Source organism: Anomaloglossus baeobatrachus, unplaced genomic scaffold (genome assembly GCF_048569485.1).
Source record: "Anomaloglossus baeobatrachus isolate aAnoBae1 unplaced genomic scaffold, aAnoBae1.hap1 Scaffold_2717, whole genome shotgun sequence".
In the NCBI taxonomy this organism is placed as follows: domain Eukaryota; kingdom Metazoa; phylum Chordata; class Amphibia; order Anura; family Aromobatidae; genus Anomaloglossus; species Anomaloglossus baeobatrachus.
This window is the reverse complement of record NW_027442222.1, coordinates 31,253-50,076: the sequence shown is the minus strand read 5'-3', so window position 1 is coordinate 50,076 and position 18,824 is coordinate 31,253. Positions and strand designations below refer to the sequence as shown.

Genomic DNA, 18,824 nt, shown 5'->3' with positions numbered 1-18,824 from the left:
CCCAAAAACCAATGCATGATAGGAATAAACAGGTAACTTTCTTTGGAGTGGAAGCGGAGAGATCGCACCAGATGCCAATTCTAGATGTTATCACACCTGTGGTCACTGCAGCAGCAGGTGAATCCACTTTGTCCAAAAGGGATCTATTCCATTCAATTGCAAATGATCTAGATAAGACAGAGAACTGCAGCACGGGGACATAGCCGAGTTGGTCAGGTTGAGTGGTGATGAGTTTGCTATTTGGATGAATAAAGAAAGTCAAAAGTGTGAAAGATAAAAAACAAAAGGAGGAAGTGTGAAAAGTGAATGGGCCAAATTGAGGTGCATATGAAGACGTATGCTTTCTTCCAATTCATTAAATCGGGCTAATATGAATCAGGTGAATTGAGTTCTGCTTTTGGAAACTGGGTTAAGAAGGGGTGCACCGTTCCTGGAGGTACTGCAATACCAGGTCAATGCGTGGAGTGGACAGAGCAAGCTCTTTTTCCATCTCCCTGTTCTAAAAATCCATTTAATATATGGTCCCCAGATAGGGGACGTATCAGATATTAAACTGATAAGAACAGATACTACACTTGATCTTAGCCAAAAGGCCGAGAAGCGATAACCAGAATTGGTTTGGGCCTCGAGTGGCACCCTGGCCTATGCCGGACACATCTTAGGGAGAGAGAGCGAGAGGGAGACAAACCCACGCCTACACAAGACATTTTGTCACCCAAGCCAACCCTTGAAAAGGCTGCTTTGCAGAGCCAAAACAAGAAGAATGGTGCGTTTTGCAGCCGCCGCCCACTGCAATGAATCTGAATAACTCCTCCTTTAGGGCGCAAGCAACTCCCCTCCCCCTTGCAGTCTTTCCAATTCACGATACAAAAAGACGGACAGGACAGGTTGCCTGACTTTCCGTCACTGCCACCCTTTGCCATCCTTACCCGTAGAAAGCCCTTTCATCATCCCCAAACCCTAATCTTTTCCCTTTCCTTCCCAGCCCCCAAACCCTGCCCTCTGTACCTTTCTCACCACCCGCTTCCCTTCTCCTGTCATCCCCCTACCACCCGGGAAAAAAAGAGATTGCCCCCTCCTTCCACTAGCCCACCCTCCCACCCAAAGAACAACTTCTTCTGCGCAGCTTGTTTTCTAGGCAGCAGCGCTATTGTGATGTCATCGGGGGGCATTGTGACAAGCCGCCAGTGTTCCGTCTCTTCATGTTGTGCACAGTTCAAACGGAAAATACATCAACAGGCAGACTACAGAAAAGCTTACTATCAAAGGTTAGAGGGGGGCTTTCTCAGAGGGCTTTTTACAGTTTTTCTATTCCCAATTAGCCGTTTAAGTGTACTTATTGAAAGTAGTAATTCTTTCATAGGCCGCCCTTTCTTAGTATTTGACGTTCCTTATATTGCGGTATGAGGCTTCGCAGTAGGTTGCAAACATTCATCACCCATGACTGTCCCCAATTGAGCTCAGAAGCTCAATGTCTATCATGACCTCTCTTTTAGAATGTCCAAGAGCAAGCAAACTATTCCTCCAGGAGAGGGCGCCAACAGACTACTAAAGAGATCATCATTACTCAAAGAAAACCCCAAAAACCAATGCATGATAGGAATAAACAGGTAACTTTCTTTGGAGTGGAAGCGGAGAGATCGCACCAGATGCCAATTCTAGATGTTATCACACCTGTGGTCACTGCAGCAGCAGGTGAATCCACTTTGTCCAAAAGGGATCTATTCCATTCAATTGCAAATGATCTAGATAAGACAGAGAACTGCAGCACGGGGACATAGCCGAGTTGGTCAGGTTGAGTGGTGATGAGTTTGCTATTTGGATGAATAAAGAAAGTCAAAAGTGTGAAAGATAAAAAACAAAAGGAGGAAGTGTGAAAAGTGAATGGGCCAAATTGAGGTGCATATGAAGACGTATGCTTTCTTCCAATTCATTAAATCGGGCTAATATGAATCAGGTGAATTGAGTTCTGCTTTTGGAAACTGGGTTAAGAAGGGGTGCACCGTTCCTGGAGGTACTGCAATACCAGGTCAATGCGTGGAGTGGACAGAGCAAGCTCTTTTTCCATCTCCCTGTTCTAAAAATCCATTTAATATATGGTCCCCAGATAGGGGACGTATCAGATATTAAACTGATAAGAACAGATACTACACTTGATCTTAGCCAAAAGGCCGAGAAGCGATAACCAGAATTGGTTTGGGCCTCGAGTGGCACCCTGGCCTATGCCGGACACATCTTAGGGAGAGAGAGCGAGAGGGAGACAAACCCACGCCTACACAAGACATTTTGTCACCCAAGCCAACCCTTGAAAAGGCTGCTTTGCAGAGCCAAAACAAGAAGAATGGTGCGTTTTGCAGCCGCCGCCCACTGCAATGAATCTGAATAACTCCTCCTTTAGGGCGCAAGCAACTCCCCTCCCCCTTGCAGTCTTTCCAATTCACGATACAAAAAGACGGACAGGACAGGTTGCCTGACTTTCCGTCACTGCCACCCTTTGCCATCCTTACCCGTAGAAAGCCCTTTCATCATCCCCAAACCCTAATCTTTTCCCTTTCCTTCCCAGCCCCCAAACCCTGCCCTCTGTACCTTTCTCACCACCCGCTTCCCTTCTCCTGTCATCCCCCTACCACCCGGGAAAAAAAGAGATTGCCCCCTCCTTCCACTAGCCCACCCTCCCACCCAAAGAACAACTTCTTCTGCGCAGCTTGTTTTCTAGGCAGCAGCGCTATTGTGATGTCATCGGGGGGCATTGTGACAAGCCGCCAGTGTTCCGTCTCTTCATGTTGTGCACAGTTCAAACGGAAAATACATCAACAGGCAGACTACAGAAAAGCTTACTATCAAAGGTTAGAGGGGGGCTTTCTCAGAGGGCTTTTTACAGTTTTTCTATTCCCAATTAGCCGTTTAAGTGTACTTATTGAAAGTAGTAATTCTTTCATAGGCCGCCCTTTCTTAGTATTTGACGTTCCTTATATTGCGGTATGAGGCTTCGCAGTAGGTTGCAAACATTCATCACCCATGACTGTCCCCAATTGAGCTCAGAAGCTCAATGTCTATCATGACCTCTCTTTTAGAATGTCCAAGAGCAAGCAAACTATTCCTCCAGGAGAGGGCGCCAACAGACTACTAAAGAGATCATCATTACTCAAAGAAAACCCCAAAAACCAATGCATGATAGGAATAAACAGGTAACTTTCTTTGGAGTGGAAGCGGAGAGATCGCACCAGATGCCAATTCTAGATGTTATCACACCTGTGGTCACTGCAGCAGCAGGTGAATCCACTTTGTCCAAAAGGGATCTATTCCATTCAATTGCAAATGATCTAGATAAGACAGAGAACTGCAGCACGGGGACATAGCCGAGTTGGTCAGGTTGAGTGGTGATGAGTTTGCTATTTGGATGAATAAAGAAAGTCAAAAGTGTGAAAGATAAAAAACAAAAGGAGGAAGTGTGAAAAGTGAATGGGCCAAATTGAGGTGCATATGAAGACGTATGCTTTCTTCCAATTCATTAAATCGGGCTAATATGAATCAGGTGAATTGAGTTCTGCTTTTGGAAACTGGGTTAAGAAGGGGTGCACCGTTCCTGGAGGTACTGCAATACCAGGTCAATGCGTGGAGTGGACAGAGCAAGCTCTTTTTCCATCTCCCTGTTCTAAAAATCCATTTAATATATGGTCCCCAGATAGGGGACGTATCAGATATTAAACTGATAAGAACAGATTTTGATTTAACAGCATCTTTATTATCATGCACTACTCACAAAAAGGTAACAAACCGTGTACAGTGCCGCAGCCCCGTACACACAGAACTATACAATCCTTCTTACATAGCCATAGAGTACGACGCACTAAACTATACATCACGCTCCTATGCTTATCCATAACACTCAAGCTGAAAGAAAAAGTTAGACAATAAATAACGACGAACCGGCGATTGGGGGATGGGGGAAGGGGAAAAGGGGGATAGGGTGGGGAAATCACAGGCCCGAAGCTTTATTGAAAGACGCACATAACGGGAAAAGGAGGGAGGGGGCATGGAAGAGGTCTAAACCTCCTCCTCGGCGCTGTCGTCCGGACTGTCCATGATGGAATAGTCTCTGAGCAGGCTGTGGATCAGCCTGCGGCAATCCTGGATAGACATCCTCTCCCTCTTCAAGATGAGCCGGTTCCTGGCGACCCAAATAGCGTCCTTAAAGCAGTTCATAAGGCGCCAAGCCTCCTGGATGGCTCCAACGGTGTGAGTCCCAGGGAAGAGTCCATAAAGTACGGAATGGTACGATAGGCTCCCTCTGGGGACGGAGTTCCTCAGGTCATCCTCCAGGGCAACCAACAGGCGCTGTGCGAAACGGCAGTCCCAAAAGGCGTGCAGCGATGTTTCCTCCACGAAGGGGCACCTTGGGCAGTACCGGGTTTTGCACAGGTTCCGGGCGTGCATGAATGACCGGACGGGCAGTCCGCCCTGTATCGCCATCCATGACAAGTCCTTGTGCCCGTTGGTCAATCCAGCCGATGACACGTTTGTCCAAACAGTCTCCAGTGTGTCGTGATGAAGTCCTGGAATGTTCTCCATTTCGTCCTTGGCTCTGATGAGTTTGTGGATAGTCTTTGGCTTCCACAAATCAGGCTTGAGTCCCTCCAGTTGGTGTTCCCTCACAAACCGAACCACGTCTCCGTAGAACCATGGCGTCGTCCAGTTGTAGGGGAAGGAGCTGTCCCACTTGTCCCAGCCTAACCGTCTCCAAAGGGGGAGCAGGAAGAAGCGAGACATGGACCCACCCGCGGAACCTCTCTTGACTCGCAGAGTTCGGCGAACGCAGTCACATACGAAGGAGGATCGCAGGAGGGTGGGGATATCGGGTACGCCCTTCCCACCCTTGCGAGGATCCTTGTACATGATGCTCCGCTTTACTCTGTCCATCTTGGATCCCCAGACAAAACGAAACACCGTCCTGGTAATGGCCCTGCACACGGTGGCAAGGGGGGGCCAGGCCTGGGCCGTGTACTGCAGCACGGGCAGTACCTCGTTACGCAGGACCAGTGCTTTGCCCTCACAGGTGAGGCGTCTGAGGCTCCACAGACCGATCCGTTGGGTGATCTTGGTCAAGCGTTCCTCCCAGGACTTGAGGGCTGCTCCTTCCTTCCCGAACCAGACTCCAAGAACCTTGATGAAATCCGGCTGGATGCTGAAAGGGAAGGGGGCGGAGGAGGCCGGCTGCCAGTCCCCGAAGAGCATGGCTTCCGACTTCCCGCAGTTGACTTTGGCTCCCGAAGCCCGTCCGAAGGTCTCACAGGTCTGGACGAGGGTGTCGACTGAGCGCCGGTCCGCGCAGAAGACGGTCACGTCGTCCATGTAGAGCGAGCACTTGACCTCGAAGCGTTCTGGTCCTGGTGCGGTGATCCCTCTGATCTCTCCATTCCGCCGGATAGCCTCTGCAAAGAGTTCTATAACACAAACAAAAAGAAGAGGTGACAGAGGACAGCCTTGTCTGACCCCTGAGAGGACCGGGAAGGGGTCAGTCTTCCAGCCGTTTACCAACACCGAGCTGTGAATATCAAAATACATTAGTTGGACATACAAGCAAAACATGTTACCCAAACCTAACCTGTGCAGAGCTTTGCCCAGGAACTCATGGGAAACACGGTCGAAGGCCTTTTCCTGATCCAACGAGATCAGGGCTGCGTGCACCCGGCGGGCTTTGATGTACTCGACCGTGTCCCGCATGAGAGCCAGGCTGTCTGCGATGCGACGTCCGGGGATGCCGCAGGTCTGATCCGGGTGGATGATCCGTCCGATAACAGTCTTCAATCTCGTTGCCATCGTCTTGGCCAGGATCTTGTAGTCGACGTTCAGAAGGGTGATGGGACGCCAATTCTTCAGGTCGCACCTCTCTCCTCTACGCTTGTACAGGATCGTGACCATTCCTTCCCTCAGAGATGGAGGCATTCTGCCCTCCACCACCATCTCCTCATACAGCCCTAACAGGTCCGGACAGATTAGGTCTCCCAGCGCTACATAGAGCTCTGCTGGGAGGCCGTCACTTCCCGGTGTCCTGCCAGAACTAAAGGATTTGGCGGCCGAGAGCAGCTCGTCCACCGTCAGAGGAACATCCATGGCCGCCGCGTCTGCAGGGTCAAGATGGTTAGTGATACCTGACAGGAACTTATCGGCGGCCTCGGGGTCAGTAGTCTTGCGGGCGTAGAGTTCGCTGTAGAAGTCGCTGACGACCTTCATCACGTTCTCTTTCCCGCGTCGCATGCTTCCACTCTCGTCTCGTAGTTCATTCATGGGCGTGTGACCGGCGTGGAGTTTCCTGAAAAAGAACGAGTTACATTTCTCACCCTTCTCCAGGTTCTCCACTTTGGAACGGAAGACAATTCGCTCGGACTCCTCCTCGAAGTGCCTTTTCAGGCTCCTCTTAGTCTCCTCCAGCTCCTCTCTCACGTCCCAGCCGCATCGAAGAAGGTCCTGCAGGGAACGCAGCTCACGCTGGAGTCTCCTGAAGTCCCTCCTCTTCAGACACGCCTGTTGTTGACTCTTTGCCTGAAAGAAGAAACGGAACTCGAGTTTAACGTATTCCCACCAGTCAGAAACAGACTGGAAGCCCGCCTTGTAGGCCCGCCACGTGGAGTAGGCAGCTCTAAGCTCCTCCCGAATCTCACCCTTTTCCAGCAGAGAGCAGTTCAGCTTCCAGGAGCCCGGGCCAATGGGGAAGCCATGGCCCAGCACACCTTGAAAGTGAATGGCTCTGTGGTCAGAGAAGAAGCAGGGGACCATCGAGTGCCCACTCCGCCCAACCGCCCGAGAGGTAAACACAAAGTCAATCCTGGAACGCAGCGAGCCATCGGATCGGCACCATGAATAGTTCATGGATCCGTGTCCGATGGAGCCAACGACGTCCACAAGAGAGGCTTCGGTCACCATCTCAATGAGCAGTTTGGATGTGACGTCCAACTTGGCAGCCGTTCCAGAACTGCGTCCATCCTCCTCAATTGGGCAGTTGAAATCCCCGGCCATCACTACCGTCCTGGCGGTAGCGAGCTGAGGGCGCAGGGCTTGGAGGAGCTCCAGTCGATCGCTCTTCACAGGAGAAGCATACACATTGATGAACCTGACAGGTTCTCCCGCCCAGGTGCCATCCACGAGCAGTAACCTGCCGCAGACGATTTCCTGAACAGAACAGATACTACACTTGATCTTAGCCAAAAGGCCGAGAAGCGATAACCAGAATTGGTTTGGGCCTCGAGTGGCACCCTGGCCTATGCCGGACACATCTTAGGGAGAGAGAGCGAGAGGGAGACAAACCCACGCCTACACAAGACATTTTGTCACCCAAGCCAACCCTTGAAAAGGCTGCTTTGCAGAGCCAAAACAAGAAGAATGGTGCGTTTTGCAGCCGCCGCCCACTGCAATGAATCTGAATAACTCCTCCTTTAGGGCGCAAGCAACTCCCCTCCCCCTTGCAGTCTTTCCAATTCACGATACAAAAAGACGGACAGGACAGGTTGCCTGACTTTCCGTCACTGCCACCCTTTGCCATCCTTACCCGTAGAAAGCCCTTTCATCATCCCCAAACCCTAATCTTTTCCCTTTCCTTCCCAGCCCCCAAACCCTGCCCTCTGTACCTTTCTCACCACCCGCTTCCCTTCTCCTGTCATCCCCCTACCACCCGGGAAAAAAAGAGATTGCCCCCTCCTTCCACTAGCCCACCCTCCCACCCAAAGAACAACTTCTTCTGCGCAGCTTGTTTTCTAGGCAGCAGCGCTATTGTGATGTCATCGGGGGGCATTGTGACAAGCCGCCAGTGTTCCGTCTCTTCATGTTGTGCACAGTTCAAACGGAAAATACATCAACAGGCAGACTACAGAAAAGCTTACTATCAAAGGTTAGAGGGGGGCTTTCTCAGAGGGCTTTTTACAGTTTTTCTATTCCCAATTAGCCGTTTAAGTGTACTTATTGAAAGTAGTAATTCTTTCATAGGCCGCCCTTTCTTAGTATTTGACGTTCCTTATATTGCGGTATGAGGCTTCGCAGTAGGTTGCAAACATTCATCACCCATGACTGTCCCCAATTGAGCTCAGAAGCTCAATGTCTATCATGACCTCTCTTTTAGAATGTCCAAGAGCAAGCAAACTATTCCTCCAGGAGAGGGCGCCAACAGACTACTAAAGAGATCATCATTACTCAAAGAAAACCCCAAAAACCAATGCATGATAGGAATAAACAGGTAACTTTCTTTGGAGTGGAAGCGGAGAGATCGCACCAGATGCCAATTCTAGATGTTATCACACCTGTGGTCACTGCAGCAGCAGGTGAATCCACTTTGTCCAAAAGGGATCTATTCCATTCAATTGCAAATGATCTAGATAAGACAGAGAACTGCAGCACGGGGACATAGCCGAGTTGGTCAGGTTGAGTGGTGATGAGTTTGCTATTTGGATGAATAAAGAAAGTCAAAAGTGTGAAAGATAAAAAACAAAAGGAGGAAGTGTGAAAAGTGAATGGGCCAAATTGAGGTGCATATGAAGACGTATGCTTTCTTCCAATTCATTAAATCGGGCTAATATGAATCAGGTGAATTGAGTTCTGCTTTTGGAAACTGGGTTAAGAAGGGGTGCACCGTTCCTGGAGGTACTGCAATACCAGGTCAATGCGTGGAGTGGACAGAGCAAGCTCTTTTTCCATCTCCCTGTTCTAAAAATCCATTTAATATATGGTCCCCAGATAGGGGACGTATCAGATATTAAACTGATAAGAACAGATACTACACTTGATCTTAGCCAAAAGGCCGAGAAGCGATAACCAGAATTGGTTTGGGCCTCGAGTGGCACCCTGGCCTATGCCGGACACATCTTAGGGAGAGAGAGCGAGAGGGAGACAAACCCACGCCTACACAAGACATTTTGTCACCCAAGCCAACCCTTGAAAAGGCTGCTTTGCAGAGCCAAAACAAGAAGAATGGTGCGTTTTGCAGCCGCCGCCCACTGCAATGAATCTGAATAACTCCTCCTTTAGGGCGCAAGCAACTCCCCTCCCCCTTGCAGTCTTTCCAATTCACGATACAAAAAGACGGACAGGACAGGTTGCCTGACTTTCCGTCACTGCCACCCTTTGCCATCCTTACCCGTAGAAAGCCCTTTCATCATCCCCAAACCCTAATCTTTTCCCTTTCCTTCCCAGCCCCCAAACCCTGCCCTCTGTACCTTTCTCACCACCCGCTTCCCTTCTCCTGTCATCCCCCTACCACCCGGGAAAAAAAGAGATTGCCCCCTCCTTCCACTAGCCCACCCTCCCACCCAAAGAACAACTTCTTCTGCGCAGCTTGTTTTCTAGGCAGCAGCGCTATTGTGATGTCATCGGGGGGCATTGTGACAAGCCGCCAGTGTTCCGTCTCTTCATGTTGTGCACAGTTCAAACGGAAAATACATCAACAGGCAGACTACAGAAAAGCTTACTATCAAAGGTTAGAGGGGGGCTTTCTCAGAGGGCTTTTTACAGTTTTTCTATTCCCAATTAGCCGTTTAAGTGTACTTATTGAAAGTAGTAATTCTTTCATAGGCCGCCCTTTCTTAGTATTTGACGTTCCTTATATTGCGGTATGAGGCTTCGCAGTAGGTTGCAAACATTCATCACCCATGACTGTCCCCAATTGAGCTCAGAAGCTCAATGTCTATCATGACCTCTCTTTTAGAATGTCCAAGAGCAAGCAAACTATTCCTCCAGGAGAGGGCGCCAACAGACTACTAAAGAGATCATCATTACTCAAAGAAAACCCCAAAAACCAATGCATGATAGGAATAAACAGGTAACTTTCTTTGGAGTGGAAGCGGAGAGATCGCACCAGATGCCAATTCTAGATGTTATCACACCTGTGGTCACTGCAGCAGCAGGTGAATCCACTTTGTCCAAAAGGGATCTATTCCATTCAATTGCAAATGATCTAGATAAGACAGAGAACTGCAGCACGGGGACATAGCCGAGTTGGTCAGGTTGAGTGGTGATGAGTTTGCTATTTGGATGAATAAAGAAAGTCAAAAGTGTGAAAGATAAAAAACAAAAGGAGGAAGTGTGAAAAGTGAATGGGCCAAATTGAGGTGCATATGAAGACGTATGCTTTCTTCCAATTCATTAAATCGGGCTAATATGAATCAGGTGAATTGAGTTCTGCTTTTGGAAACTGGGTTAAGAAGGGGTGCACCGTTCCTGGAGGTACTGCAATACCAGGTCAATGCGTGGAGTGGACAGAGCAAGCTCTTTTTCCATCTCCCTGTTCTAAAAATCCATTTAATATATGGTCCCCAGATAGGGGACGTATCAGATATTAAACTGATAAGAACAGATACTACACTTGATCTTAGCCAAAAGGCCGAGAAGCGATAACCAGAATTGGTTTGGGCCTCGAGTGGCACCCTGGCCTATGCCGGACACATCTTAGGGAGAGAGAGCGAGAGGGAGACAAACCCACGCCTACACAAGACATTTTGTCACCCAAGCCAACCCTTGAAAAGGCTGCTTTGCAGAGCCAAAACAAGAAGAATGGTGCGTTTTGCAGCCGCCGCCCACTGCAATGAATCTGAATAACTCCTCCTTTAGGGCGCAAGCAACTCCCCTCCCCCTTGCAGTCTTTCCAATTCACGATACAAAAAGACGGACAGGACAGGTTGCCTGACTTTCCGTCACTGCCACCCTTTGCCATCCTTACCCGTAGAAAGCCCTTTCATCATCCCCAAACCCTAATCTTTTCCCTTTCCTTCCCAGCCCCCAAACCCTGCCCTCTGTACCTTTCTCACCACCCGCTTCCCTTCTCCTGTCATCCCCCTACCACCCGGGAAAAAAAGAGATTGCCCCCTCCTTCCACTAGCCCACCCTCCCACCCAAAGAACAACTTCTTCTGCGCAGCTTGTTTTCTAGGCAGCAGCGCTATTGTGATGTCATCGGGGGGCATTGTGACAAGCCGCCAGTGTTCCGTCTCTTCATGTTGTGCACAGTTCAAACGGAAAATACATCAACAGGCAGACTACAGAAAAGCTTACTATCAAAGGTTAGAGGGGGGCTTTCTCAGAGGGCTTTTTACAGTTTTTCTATTCCCAATTAGCCGTTTAAGTGTACTTATTGAAAGTAGTAATTCTTTCATAGGCCGCCCTTTCTTAGTATTTGACGTTCCTTATATTGCGGTATGAGGCTTCGCAGTAGGTTGCAAACATTCATCACCCATGACTGTCCCCAATTGAGCTCAGAAGCTCAATGTCTATCATGACCTCTCTTTTAGAATGTCCAAGAGCAAGCAAACTATTCCTCCAGGAGAGGGCGCCAACAGACTACTAAAGAGATCATCATTACTCAAAGAAAACCCCAAAAACCAATGCATGATAGGAATAAACAGGTAACTTTCTTTGGAGTGGAAGCGGAGAGATCGCACCAGATGCCAATTCTAGATGTTATCACACCTGTGGTCACTGCAGCAGCAGGTGAATCCACTTTGTCCAAAAGGGATCTATTCCATTCAATTGCAAATGATCTAGATAAGACAGAGAACTGCAGCACGGGGACATAGCCGAGTTGGTCAGGTTGAGTGGTGATGAGTTTGCTATTTGGATGAATAAAGAAAGTCAAAAGTGTGAAAGATAAAAAACAAAAGGAGGAAGTGTGAAAAGTGAATGGGCCAAATTGAGGTGCATATGAAGACGTATGCTTTCTTCCAATTCATTAAATCGGGCTAATATGAATCAGGTGAATTGAGTTCTGCTTTTGGAAACTGGGTTAAGAAGGGGTGCACCGTTCCTGGAGGTACTGCAATACCAGGTCAATGCGTGGAGTGGACAGAGCAAGCTCTTTTTCCATCTCCCTGTTCTAAAAATCCATTTAATATATGGTCCCCAGATAGGGGACGTATCAGATATTAAACTGATAAGAACAGATACTACACTTGATCTTAGCCAAAAGGCCGAGAAGCGATAACCAGAATTGGTTTGGGCCTCGAGTGGCACCCTGGCCTATGCCGGACACATCTTAGGGAGAGAGAGCGAGAGGGAGACAAACCCACGCCTACACAAGACATTTTGTCACCCAAGCCAACCCTTGAAAAGGCTGCTTTGCAGAGCCAAAACAAGAAGAATGGTGCGTTTTGCAGCCGCCGCCCACTGCAATGAATCTGAATAACTCCTCCTTTAGGGCGCAAGCAACTCCCCTCCCCCTTGCAGTCTTTCCAATTCACGATACAAAAAGACGGACAGGACAGGTTGCCTGACTTTCCGTCACTGCCACCCTTTGCCATCCTTACCCGTAGAAAGCCCTTTCATCATCCCCAAACCCTAATCTTTTCCCTTTCCTTCCCAGCCCCCAAACCCTGCCCTCTGTACCTTTCTCACCACCCGCTTCCCTTCTCCTGTCATCCCCCTACCACCCGGGAAAAAAAGAGATTGCCCCCTCCTTCCACTAGCCCACCCTCCCACCCAAAGACAACTTCTTCTGCGCAGCTTGTTTTCTAGGCAGCAGCGCTATTGTGATGTCATCGGGGGGCATTGTGACAAGCCGCCAGTGTTCCGTCTCTTCATGTTGTGCACAGTTCAAACGGAAAATACATCAACAGGCAGACTACAGAAAAGCTTACTATCAAAGGTTAGAGGGGGGCTTTCTCAGAGGGCTTTTTACAGTTTTTCTATTCCCAATTAGCCGTTTAAGTGTACTTATTGAAAGTAGTAATTCTTTCATAGGCCGCCCTTTCTTAGTATTTGACGTTCCTTATATTGCGGTATGAGGCTTCGCAGTAGGTTGCAAACATTCATCACCCATGACTGTCCCCAATTGAGCTCAGAAGCTCAATGTCTATCATGACCTCTCTTTTAGAATGTCCAAGAGCAAGCAAACTATTCCTCCAGGAGAGGGCGCCAACAGACTACTAAAGAGATCATCATTACTCAAAGAAAACCCCAAAAACCAATGCATGATAGGAATAAACAGGTAACTTTCTTTGGAGTGGAAGCGGAGAGATCGCACCAGATGCCAATTCTAGATGTTATCACACCTGTGGTCACTGCAGCAGCAGGTGAATCCACTTTGTCCAAAAGGGATCTATTCCATTCAATTGCAAATGATCTAGATAAGACAGAGAACTGCAGCACGGGGACATAGCCGAGTTGGTCAGGTTGAGTGGTGATGAGTTTGCTATTTGGATGAATAAAGAAAGTCAAAAGTGTGAAAGATAAAAAACAAAAGGAGGAAGTGTGAAAAGTGAATGGGCCAAATTGAGGTGCATATGAAGACGTATGCTTTCTTCCAATTCATTAAATCGGGCTAATATGAATCAGGTGAATTGAGTTCTGCTTTTGGAAACTGGGTTAAGAAGGGGTGCACCGTTCCTGGAGGTACTGCAATACCAGGTCAATGCGTGGAGTGGACAGAGCAAGCTCTTTTTCCATCTCCCTGTTCTAAAAATCCATTTAATATATGGTCCCCAGATAGGGGACGTATCAGATATTAAACTGATAAGAACAGATACTACACTTGATCTTAGCCAAAAGGCCGAGAAGCGATAACCAGAATTGGTTTGGGCCTCGAGTGGCACCCTGGCCTATGCCGGACACATCTTAGGGAGAGAGAGCGAGAGGGAGACAAACCCACGCCTACACAAGACATTTTGTCACCCAAGCCAACCCTTGAAAAGGCATGCTTTGCAGAGCCAAAACAAGAAGAATGGTGCGTTTTGCAGCCGCCGCCCACTGCAATGAATCTGAATAACTCCTCCTTTAGGGCGCAAGCAACTCCCCTCCCCCTTGCAGTCTTTCCAATTCACGATACAAAAAGACGGACAGGACAGGTTGCCTGACTTTCCGTCACTGCCACCCTTTGCCATCCTTACCCGTAGAAAGCCCTTTCATCATCCCCAAACCCTAATCTTTTCCCTTTCCTTCCCAGCCCCCAAACCCTGCCCTCTGTACCTTTCTCACCACCCGCTTCCCTTCTCCTGTCATCCCCCTACCACCCGGGAAAAAAAGAGATTGCCCCCTCCTTCCACTAGCCCACCCTCCCACCCAAAGAACAACTTCTTCTGCGCAGCTTGTTTTCTAGGCAGCAGCGCTATTGTGATGTCATCGGGGGGCATTGTGACAAGCCGCCAGTGTTCCGTCTCTTCATGTTGTGCACAGTTCAAACGGAAAATACATCAACAGGCAGACTACAGAAAAGCTTACTATCAAAGGTTAGAGGGGGGCTTTCTCAGAGGGCTTTTTACAGTTTTTCTATTCCCAATTAGCCGTTTAAGTGTACTTATTGAAAGTAGTAATTCTTTCATAGGCCGCCCTTTCTTAGTATTTGACGTTCCTTATATTGCGGTATGAGGCTTCGCAGTAGGTTGCAAACATTCATCACCCATGACTGTCCCCAATTGAGCTCAGAAGCTCAATGTCTATCATGACCTCTCTTTTAGAATGTCCAAGAGCAAGCAAACTATTCCTCCAGGAGAGGGCGCCAACAGACTACTAAAGAGATCATCATTACTCAAAGAAAACCCCAAAAACCAATGCATGATAGGAATAAACAGGTAACTTTCTTTGGAGTGGAAGCGGAGAGATCGCACCAGATGCCAATTCTAGATGTTATCACACCTGTGGTCACTGCAGCAGCAGGTGAATCCACTTTGTCCAAAAGGGATCTATTCCATTCAATTGCAAATGATCTAGATAAGACAGAGAACTGCAGCACGGGGACATAGCCGAGTTGGTCAGGTTGAGTGGTGATGAGTTTGCTATTTGGATGAATAAAGAAAGTCAAAAGTGTGAAAGATAAAAAACAAAAGGAGGAAGTGTGAAAAGTGAATGGGCCAAATTGAGGTGCATATGAAGACGTATGCTTTCTTCCAATTCATTAAATCGGGCTAATATGAATCAGGTGAATTGAGTTCTGCTTTTGGAAACTGGGTTAAGAAGGGGTGCACCGTTCCTGGAGGTACTGCAATACCAGGTCAATGCGTGGAGTGGACAGAGCAAGCTCTTTTTCCATCTCCCTGTTCTAAAAATCCATTTAATATATGGTCCCCAGATAGGGGACGTATCAGATATTAAACTGATAAGAACAGATACTACACTTGATCTTAGCCAAAAGGCCGAGAAGCGATAACCAGAATTGGTTTGGGCCTCGAGTGGCACCCTGGCCTATGCCGGACACATCTTAGGGAGAGAGAGCGAGAGGGAGACAAACCCACGCCTACACAAGACATTTTGTCACCCAAGCCAACCCTTGAAAAGGCTGCTTTGCAGAGCCAAAACAAGAAGAATGGTGCGTTTTGCAGCCGCCGCCCACTGCAATGAATCTGAATAACTCCTCCTTTAGGGCGCAAGCAACTCCCCTCCCCCTTGCAGTCTTTCCAATTCACGATACAAAAAGACGGACAGGACAGGTTGCCTGACTTTCCGTCACTGCCACCCTTTGCCATCCTTACCCGTAGAAAGCCCTTTCATCATCCCCAAACCCTAATCTTTTCCCTTTCCTTCCCAGCCCCCAAACCCTGCCCTCTGTACCTTTCTCACCACCCGCTTCCCTTCTCCTGTCATCCCCCTACCACCCGGGAAAAAAAGAGATTGCCCCCTCCTTCCACTAGCCCACCCTCCCACCCAAAGAACAACTTCTTCTGCGCAGCTTGTTTTCTAGGCAGCAGCGCTATTGTGATGTCATCGGGGGGCATTGTGACAAGCCGCCAGTGTTCCGTCTCTTCATGTTGTGCACAGTTCAAACGGAAAATACATCAACAGGCAGACTACAGAAAAGCTTACTATCAAAGGTTAGAGGGGGGCTTTCTCAGAGGGCTTTTTACAGTTTTTCTATTCCCAATTAGCCGTTTAAGTGTACTTATTGAAAGTAGTAATTCTTTCATAGGCCGCCCTTTCTTAGTATTTGACGTTCCTTATATTGCGGTATGAGGCTTCGCAGTAGGTTGCAAACATTCATCACCCATGACTGTCCCCAATTGAGCTCAGAAGCTCAATGTCTATCATGACCTCTCTTTTAGAATGTCCAAGAGCAAGCAAACTATTCCTCCAGGAGAGGGCGCCAACAGACTACTAAAGAGATCATCATTACTCAAAGAAAACCCCAAAAACCAATGCATGATAGGAATAAACAGGTAACTTTCTTTGGAGTGGAAGCGGAGAGATCGCACCAGATGCCAATTCTAGATGTTATCACACCTGTGGTCACTGCAGCAGCAGGTGAATCCACTTTGTCCAAAAGGGATCTATTCCATTCAATTGCAAATGATCTAGATAAGACAGAGAACTGCAGCACGGGGACATAGCCGAGTTGGTCAGGTTGAGTGGTGATGAGTTTGCTATTTGGATGAATAAAGAAAGTCAAAAGTGTGAAAGATAAAAAACAAAAGGAGGAAGTGTGAAAAGTGAATGGGCCAAATTGAGTGCATATGAAGACGTATGCTTTCTTCCAATTCATTAAATCGGGCTAATATGAATCAGGTGAATTGAGTTCTGCTTTTGGAAACTGGGTTAAGAAGGGGTGCACCGTTCCTGGAGGTACTGCAATACCAGGTCAATGCGTGGAGTGGACAGAGCAAGCTCTTTTTCCATCTCCCTGTTCTAAAAATCCATTTAATATATGGTCCCCAGATAGGGGACGTATCAGATATTAAACTGATAAGAACAGATACTACACTTGATCTTAGCCAAAAGGCCGAGAAGCGATAACCAGAATTGGTTTGGGCCTCGAGTGGCACCCTGGCCTATGCCGGACACATCTTAGGGAGAGAGAGCGAGAGGGAGACAAACCCACGCCTACACAAGACATTTTGTCACCCAAGCCAACCCTTGAAAAGGCTGCTTTGCAGAGCCAAAACAAGAAGAATGGTGCGTTTTGCAGCCGCCGCCCACTGCAATGAATCTGAATAACTCCTCCTTTAGGGCGCAAGCAACTCCCCTCCCCCTTGCAGTCTTTCCAATTCACGATACAAAAAGACGGACAGGACAGGTTGCCTGACTTTCCGTCACTGCCACCCTTTGCCATCCTTACCCGTAGAAAGCCCTTTCATCATCCCCAAACCCTAATCTTTTCCCTTTCCTTCCCAGCCCCCAAACCCTGCCCTCTGTACCTTTCTCACCACCCGCTTCCCTTCTCCTGTCATCCCCCTACCACCCGGGAAAAAAAGAGATTGCCCCCTCCTTCCACTAGCCCACCCTCCCACCCAAAGAACAACTTCTTCTGCGCAGCTTGTTTTCTAGGCAGCAGCGCTATTGTGATGTCATCGGGGGGCATATTGTGACAAGCCGCCAGTGTTCCGTCTCTTCATGTTGTGCACAGTTCAAACGGAAAATACATCAACAGGCAGACTACAGAAAAGCTTACTATCAAAGGTTAGAGGGGGGCTTTCTCAGAGGGCTTTTTACAGTTTTTCTATTCCCAATTAGCCGTTTAAGTGTACTTATTGAAAGTAGTAATTCTTTCATAGGCCGCCCTTTCTTAGTATTTGACGTTCCTTATATTGCGGTATGAGGCTTCGCAGTAGGTTGCAAACATTCATCACCCATGACTGTCCCCAATTGAGCTCAGAAGCTCAATGTCTATCATGACCTCTCTTTTAGAATGTCCAAGAGCAAGCAAACTATTCCTCCAGGAGAGGGCGCCAACAGACTACTAAAGAGATCATCATTACTCAAAGAAAACCCCAAAAACCAATGCATGATAGGAATAAACAGGTAACTTTCTTTGGAGTGGAAGCGGAGAGATCGCACCAGATGCCAATTCTAGATGTTATCACACCTGTGGTCACTGCAGCAGCAGGTGAATCCACTTTGTCCAAAAGGGATCTATTCCATTCAATTGCAAATGATCTAGATAAGACAGAGAACTGCAGCACGGGGACATAGCCGAGTTGGTCAGGTTGAGTGGTGATGAGTTTGCTATTTGGATGAATAAAGAAAGTCAAAAGTGTGAAAGATAAAAAACAAAAGGAGGAAGTGTGAAAAGTGAATGGGCCAAATTGAGGTGCATATGAAGACGTATGCTTTCTTCCAATTCATTAAATCGGGCTAATATGAATCAGGTGAATTGAGTTCTGCTTTTGGAAACTGGGTTAAGAAGGGGTGCACCGTTCCTGGAGGTACTGCAATACCAGGTCAATGCGTGGAGTGGACAGAGCAAGCTCTTTTTCCATCTCCCTGTTCTAAAAATCCATTTAATATATGGTCCCCAGATAGGGGACGTATCAGATATTAAACTGATAAGAACAGATACTACACTTGATCTTAGCCAAAAGGCCGAGAAGCGATAACCAGAATTGGTTTGGGCCTCGAGTGGCACCCTGGCCTATGCCGGACACATCTTAGGGAGAGAGAGCGAGAGGGAGACAAACCCACGCCTACACAAGACATTTTGTCACCCAAGCCAACCCTTGAAAAGGCTGCTTTGCAGAGCCAAAACAAGAAGAATGGTGCGTTTTGCAGCCGCCGCCCACTGCAATGAATCTGAATAACTCCTCCTTTAGGGCGCAAGCAACTCCCCTCCCCCTTGCAGTCTTTCCAATTCACGATACAAAAAGACGGACAGGACAGGTTGCCTGACTTTCCGTCACTGCCACCCTTTGCCATCCTTACCCGTAGAAAGCCCTTTCATCATCCCCAAACCCTAATCTTTTCCCTTTCCTTCCCAGCCCCCAAACCCTGCCCTCTGTACCTTTCTCACCACCCGCTTCCCTTCTCCTGTCATCCCCCTACCACCCGGGAAAAAAAGAGATTGCCCCCTCCTTCCACTAGCCCACCCTCCCACCCAAAGAACAACTTCTTCTGCGCAGCTTGTTTTCTAGGCAGCAGCGCTATTGTGATGTC

The 18,824-nt window shown here is 48.1% G+C and overlaps 9 non-coding genes and 2 pseudogenes across 9 annotated transcripts; all 11 read right to left on the bottom strand.

Annotated features, from left to right (window-relative positions):
• Nucleotides 1–414: 414 nt before the first annotated feature.
• On the bottom strand, nt 415–605 carry LOC142265089 (U2 spliceosomal RNA). Its single transcript, XR_012731464.1, has one exon. It is a non-coding gene; the product is annotated as a U2 spliceosomal RNA (small nuclear RNA).
• Nucleotides 606–1,992: 1,387 nt separating this feature from the next.
• Nucleotides 1,993–2,183, bottom strand: LOC142265088 (U2 spliceosomal RNA). The gene has a single exon (XR_012731463.1). It is a non-coding gene; the product is annotated as a U2 spliceosomal RNA (small nuclear RNA).
• A 1,387-nt stretch (nt 2,184–3,570) lies between these two features.
• Nucleotides 3,571–3,773, bottom strand: LOC142265042 (U2 spliceosomal RNA; annotated as a pseudogene).
• Nucleotides 3,774–7,000: 3,227 nt separating this feature from the next.
• On the bottom strand, nt 7,001–7,222 carry LOC142265059 (U2 spliceosomal RNA; annotated as a pseudogene).
• Nucleotides 7,223–8,609: 1,387 nt separating this feature from the next.
• On the bottom strand, nt 8,610–8,800 carry LOC142265086 (U2 spliceosomal RNA). The gene has a single exon (XR_012731462.1). It is a non-coding gene; the product is annotated as a U2 spliceosomal RNA (small nuclear RNA).
• Nucleotides 8,801–10,187: 1,387 nt separating this feature from the next.
• LOC142265084 (U2 spliceosomal RNA) lies at nt 10,188–10,378 on the bottom strand. Its single transcript, XR_012731460.1, has one exon. It is a non-coding gene; the product is annotated as a U2 spliceosomal RNA (small nuclear RNA).
• A 1,387-nt stretch (nt 10,379–11,765) lies between these two features.
• On the bottom strand, nt 11,766–11,956 carry LOC142265083 (U2 spliceosomal RNA). Its single transcript, XR_012731459.1, has one exon. It is a non-coding gene; the product is annotated as a U2 spliceosomal RNA (small nuclear RNA).
• Nucleotides 11,957–13,342: 1,386 nt separating this feature from the next.
• LOC142265082 (U2 spliceosomal RNA) lies at nt 13,343–13,533 on the bottom strand. The gene has a single exon (XR_012731458.1). It is a non-coding gene; the product is annotated as a U2 spliceosomal RNA (small nuclear RNA).
• Nucleotides 13,534–14,921: 1,388 nt separating this feature from the next.
• Nucleotides 14,922–15,112, bottom strand: LOC142265081 (U2 spliceosomal RNA). Its single transcript, XR_012731457.1, has one exon. It is a non-coding gene; the product is annotated as a U2 spliceosomal RNA (small nuclear RNA).
• Nucleotides 15,113–16,498: 1,386 nt separating this feature from the next.
• LOC142265080 (U2 spliceosomal RNA) lies at nt 16,499–16,689 on the bottom strand. Its single transcript, XR_012731456.1, has one exon. It is a non-coding gene; the product is annotated as a U2 spliceosomal RNA (small nuclear RNA).
• Nucleotides 16,690–18,078: 1,389 nt separating this feature from the next.
• LOC142265079 (U2 spliceosomal RNA) lies at nt 18,079–18,269 on the bottom strand. The gene has a single exon (XR_012731455.1). It is a non-coding gene; the product is annotated as a U2 spliceosomal RNA (small nuclear RNA).
• Between the last annotated feature and the right edge of the window lie 555 nt (nt 18,270–18,824).